We start from the raw sequence: 5043 nt of genomic DNA on the forward strand, positions 1-5043 counted from the left end.
TAGCTCCTCCCTATATAGGGGCTGGTCTTTTGTTTATTGTCCCTGCCTACAGGAGCAAATAGGAGGAGCTACACCAGATTACAGGAGGACAAGACCCTCTCTGCTGGGAAATGTAACACATCTTTAAAATAAAAATGCACCCTCCATGGAAGGAAAAGGATGAGAGATCCTGGATTCTCAGAGGAAGATGGAGCTGTTTGGCTTCCCAAGGGTTAAAATGAAGGAAATGGGTTCCTAGAGAGGAAGAAAACAATGGAGGAGGAGGAGGGAACGTTGCTCTTCCAGCCAAGATCCCTTCCTTTCCCCTCTGGGTCCTGAGTGCGAATCCTCTTCTTAGGGAGGAAAGTGGGGCAGCCCTTGGGAGCCCAGGAGGGAAGGGAAGGTGAGCCTCCTGAAGGGAAAAGGACCAAAGGGGCAGAGAAGGTGAGAAGATGGCTCACCCTTTCTTTCTTTCTCTCTCTCTCTCTTTACGGCATATTTGGCCAAAGGTGTGCCCAGAGGGTCTTTGGGTGGAGAATAAGATAGATGGAGGGAGACCCCTTCGGCAGGGAAAAAAAAGGTCAAGAGGAGGGAAGAAAGAATATTGGGGTTAGGAGCCCCTTTCAGGCTCAGATGGGTCTTAATTTTATGTTAGCCTGGGCTTTTTTAGGAGGGGATAAACCCACTTCTTGGGAGGCAGAAGAGTGTCACGAAAGACTGACTGTTCATGCCCCCTTAAAAGGGAGAGAGACTTCAATGGAACCCATAAAAAGAGGCAAAGGAGGTCCCTTCCTTGCCCTACATTTTCCAAGGGCTGGGTTAGAGGGATATGTAGCTCTTTTGGACCTTTGGTCAGTGCTGTTCATGTGAGAAATCTGAATGGGAAAAGTGAGTTTCCCTGGATTCAAAACTCTCTCTGAGGAGATTGAATGCCTTTTGTTTTGTATGAAGGAGGGAGGATTACTGGATTAACATCTGTACACTCATCCTTCCACATTGGCTGGGGTTAGGGGCACAGGACCCCTGTGAATGTACAAAAACCACCAATAACAAAAACTAGGGTTTTACCTGAAATAATGCCTCTATAGAAATCTCTAGGTCCTTCAGGACAACTCTATGGGCAACATCTGCCAGACATTGACCATAGAATTGTGTTGGAGGAGCTACAAATGCCTAATGGAGTGCTCTCTCTAGGAATCTCTAGGTCCTTCAGTGTGACTCTCTTCCATGATTGAGTGCAGGAATTGAAGCCAATGGTCTATAGGTCTATTCCAGTTCTGTGATTTTATGAGGAAGAAAGCTTCCATCCCTAGTCCCAGGGAAAGGTGGAAGTGTCTGACCCAGATTCTTCCCCTCAGACAAAGTATGAGTGCAATCAAATTCAGATGAGATAAGTGTCTTTGTTGAGAGCAAACTGTCCTGCTTTAACTGAGGTGCAAACAAGGTTCAGGTATCTGGAGCCCATGAGCTCTGGTCCGAAAGAAACCAAGTTTCAGTATCAGAAAGAAGTATCGCCAATAGCAAGAGATAAAGCAGTTATCATACAGTTTTAAGATCAACAAAGCTCTTGATCAGAGCTGGGATATTTAACTTTATCCTTAGGAAAGTGGTTAGGAAAAGTAGGAATCTTAAATCCATCCAGAACAAGGTAGATATGTGAAGATCTGTGAGCCAGGAATTTTGTTACTCTCAGTAAACCACTGTGTTGCTTTATAGGTGGAGATGTCCAGCCAACATTCAGGTCTGCAGCTGTATTGAACAACAGTATTGTTCCCCTGTGCTCTTTCTGGGGCCTTGATTTTAGCCTCATAGTCCACCTGTGGGGAAGTGTTTGGGCCAGATGCCTGACCCACTCTTTCCTTGGAACTAGAGAGCATTTACTACTACTCCCAGTGACATCACTAGTGGGTGTCAACTGCACCAGGTGACACCCTAAGAGAGGGTGACACTGCTGCTCCTCTAACATCTACCTTTTGTGAAAACAGCCTGTGACATTCATTTTTGTCCCATTAAAATGCTGAAGAGATGATCTGAGTGGGGTGAGGTTCAGTGGGAGGAAAAAGGAGAGGCCCCAGTTTTTTAAAATTAAAATTTTAAAATTCAAAAATATATTTTTATTTTTTTATTTTTTTAATATATTTTTTTAAAAATCACATTTTACCAAATGTTTGGTTGAAGCATAGGAAACTATGTATACGTAAATACATTTAGTCTGTGAATATAATAGTGTAATTTAAACATACAGTTTTAATTGTGCCAGTTATTCACAACTATTACTGTTAAATTCAGTGACAATTTCTACCACTTCATGACATTAGTGCAGAAAATATTCCTAAGGATTCTGTATGGTGTGGTATGGGAGGAGGTCAATGGATCTCTCTCTGTGTGTGGAAGACACCATGACTTCCCACAACAGGTGACACCAAAGCTAGTGTTGCTACTGATTACTCGAATCCTAAACTACACTAAACTGCTGAATGAAAAAAAAAGAGCCTGGTTATTCTTCAGGCATCTGCTGAGTCTCTTCAACTGATAAAGCTGCTTCTTTTTCTGATAGGCTCATAGAATCATAGAATTGTAGAGTTGGAAGGGACCACAAGAGTCATCCAGTCCAAACATCTGCCATGCAGGAACTCTCAATCAATGCATACCTGACAGATGGCTGTCCAGCCTCTGTTTAAAGACCTCTGAGGAGGGAGGCTCCACAGTGTTCCACTGCTGAACAGTCCTTACTGTCAGATGTTCCTCTTAATGTTGAGGTGGAACATTCTGATACTTGGTGCTATATTTTTTCCCTTAAGGAGGTCGTTGTAAAAGAGGCTGGGAACTGTCCTATGGCAAAGAGTTTCTCAGACTCTGGAAAGAGAGTATGGTCCAAGAGGATTGTACAGCTGGATGATCAAAGCTTGGCTAAAATAGGTAAAAAATGATAGGGCGTTTCCAGTCTTAATCTCCCTGTCTTGAGTATGCCTGAAAGAACTGGAGGGTTTAACCGCCCTGTCTTGGAGCCCATGTGGGGAAGGGATTGGTCTCCAGTAAATGATTAGCCTCAAGTGTTCAAGGAGTTCCTCTTCAAACCAGCACTTTGAATGAACCATTATGCTAAAAAAAAAAAAAGGGGGGGGGGGTTGAGTTCTACATAGAATGAAACACCCAGCTGATGCATCTCTTGGCAAAGATACAAAACCGGCAGAAGGTGTAAGGACATATAAAGCACAGGTTCTCTGATTTGACACCTTAGGTATCCTCAGTTTTTACTCCCTTTCTGTGTGAGAAGAACTTGGGATTTGCACTATATTGCCAGCCTCCAGAGAAACCCCTGCACCTCCAGTTCGACATTTCAGTGAGCCAGCGAAAATACCAGTGAGTCCTCAGTGATATTGTCCCCTTCTGAGGGCTTCCCTGGTCAGCTGCTTTGGGAGTTAGTCTTCCTTGGCCAATTGTTCAGACATTTTTCCATAATTTCATGTACCCCATCAACCCCTTGGTCATTCTGAGTCTCCCAAAGCTGTCTTCCTTATTTGTCTTTGGTTTTGTAGGAAAACACATTAGTCAGGCAGTTTTGCCTTTTGTTTCCCTCCAGGCAAGGAAAAACAGCCATGGCCAAAATGTCACAGCTCATCTGCTCTTACTGTTGATACACTGAGAACAACTGCTGTGAGCCTAGATCAGGTAGGAGCTAAATTCCCTGGAGGCTCAAGTAGGAGTCAGGCTGGCTGTCTGGTTCCTTGCTCATCTCTCTGGGCCAGGCAGAATTACTCCTTTTTCCTTTCTTTCAGTGAAAGTAGTTCGGTAAGGTGGCTCTGAGTACTTTTATGCAAAAAATTAAATCACATTTGGCAACAGTAAGCTTTTTCCTGTTTAGGTAACAGGTGTCATTTTTTTTTCGAGGTCACCTTTGAGGAAGTGGCTGTGCATTTCAGCGAGGAGGAATGGTGCTTTCTGGACCCAGAACAAATGGCTCTGCATAAGGAAGTCATGGAGGAGAATTTGGAGACTGTGGCCTCCCTGGGTAATGCTCCCTTCTTGTCATGCTAGATCAAATTAGTTTGCAAGAGATAGTAAAATACCGTGTTCCTTCCTGCCATCATGTTGCATTTCAGCAGTCTACATTGTCCCTTTCCCGGTTGGATGGTTCCAGGGATGTCTCCACAGGAAGTACTAAGCTGGCAGACCTTGGCCAAGGCTACAGTGCATGATTTTAGATACAAGTGTGATGTCACGCTAACAACACTGTGTGGGGTATGCTCTCAAAGAGCCTACTCTATCTCTCCTATGGTTTGGTTTGGTTACTTCTAACCACCAATAAAAATGAAACTTAATTTTCTAAGGAGCAGCCATCTTTTGCTTATTTGATGCCATGAAATAGAATCATAAATTGGAGAAGAGCACACAAGGTGTATTGGTGATCACATGTTTAGAAGTTGACATCATGTCTCTTCTCAATCTTCTCTTCTCCAAGCTAAATGTACCCAGCTCCCAAAGCCGTTTCTCATAGGGCTTGTTTTCCAGATGTAGTTTTCAGGTTGCTAACTGAAATGTGAGGTAATGAATTTAGAAACAGCTTAAGGACATGTATATGTTGAGATTACATTAGAAAAGGTTGAAATAAAATGTGACAACCATCTTTAAATATCTGAAGGGAGATTATGTAGAATAGGGGTTCCCAACCTTTTTGAATTTCAGATCCCTTTTTAGAATCAATTTTTATGGCAAACCCCCTAAGAGGCGTACCTCTATGTCTTGCAAGTTAATGGTGCTTAAGAATGGTGTGTTTTTGTTTCTTATTTTTAAATTTCATTCTGTTTTTATTTCTTTCATTTTCCTGGAGCGGCTGCAGAGCACTTGGGAATTACAAACAGAGCCCTAAGGGCTCCTCAGAGCATAGGTTGGGAACTGCTGAAGAACTTGTTTTCTCAAATTACTGGTCATGAAAGAAGAGTTTGTTTATTGAGGATTTGCTGTAGCAGCTGTGTGTTCCATTTCAGTCCTCTTTCCTCATTATTTTTAGGAGGACGACGATATATCTCATCTGTTAGTCTATTCGCAGCAAACCCAGCTGAG

The 5043-nt window shown here is 43.0% G+C and overlaps 1 long non-coding RNA gene across 1 annotated transcript; it reads left to right on the plus strand.

Moving 5' to 3' along the window:
* Positions 1-252: 252 nt before the first annotated feature.
* LOC121917907 lies at positions 253-4242 on the plus strand. The gene is made up of 3 exons (XR_006101126.1): positions 253-423; positions 3563-3651; positions 3871-4242. It is a non-coding gene; the product is annotated as an uncharacterized LOC121917907 (long non-coding RNA).
* Positions 4243-5043: the final 801 nt, after the last annotated feature.

The sequence above is a fragment of the Sceloporus undulatus genome, unplaced genomic scaffold (assembly GCF_019175285.1).
Source record: "Sceloporus undulatus isolate JIND9_A2432 ecotype Alabama unplaced genomic scaffold, SceUnd_v1.1 scaffold_1588, whole genome shotgun sequence".
In the NCBI taxonomy this organism is placed as follows: Eukaryota; Metazoa; Chordata; class Lepidosauria; order Squamata; family Phrynosomatidae; genus Sceloporus; species Sceloporus undulatus.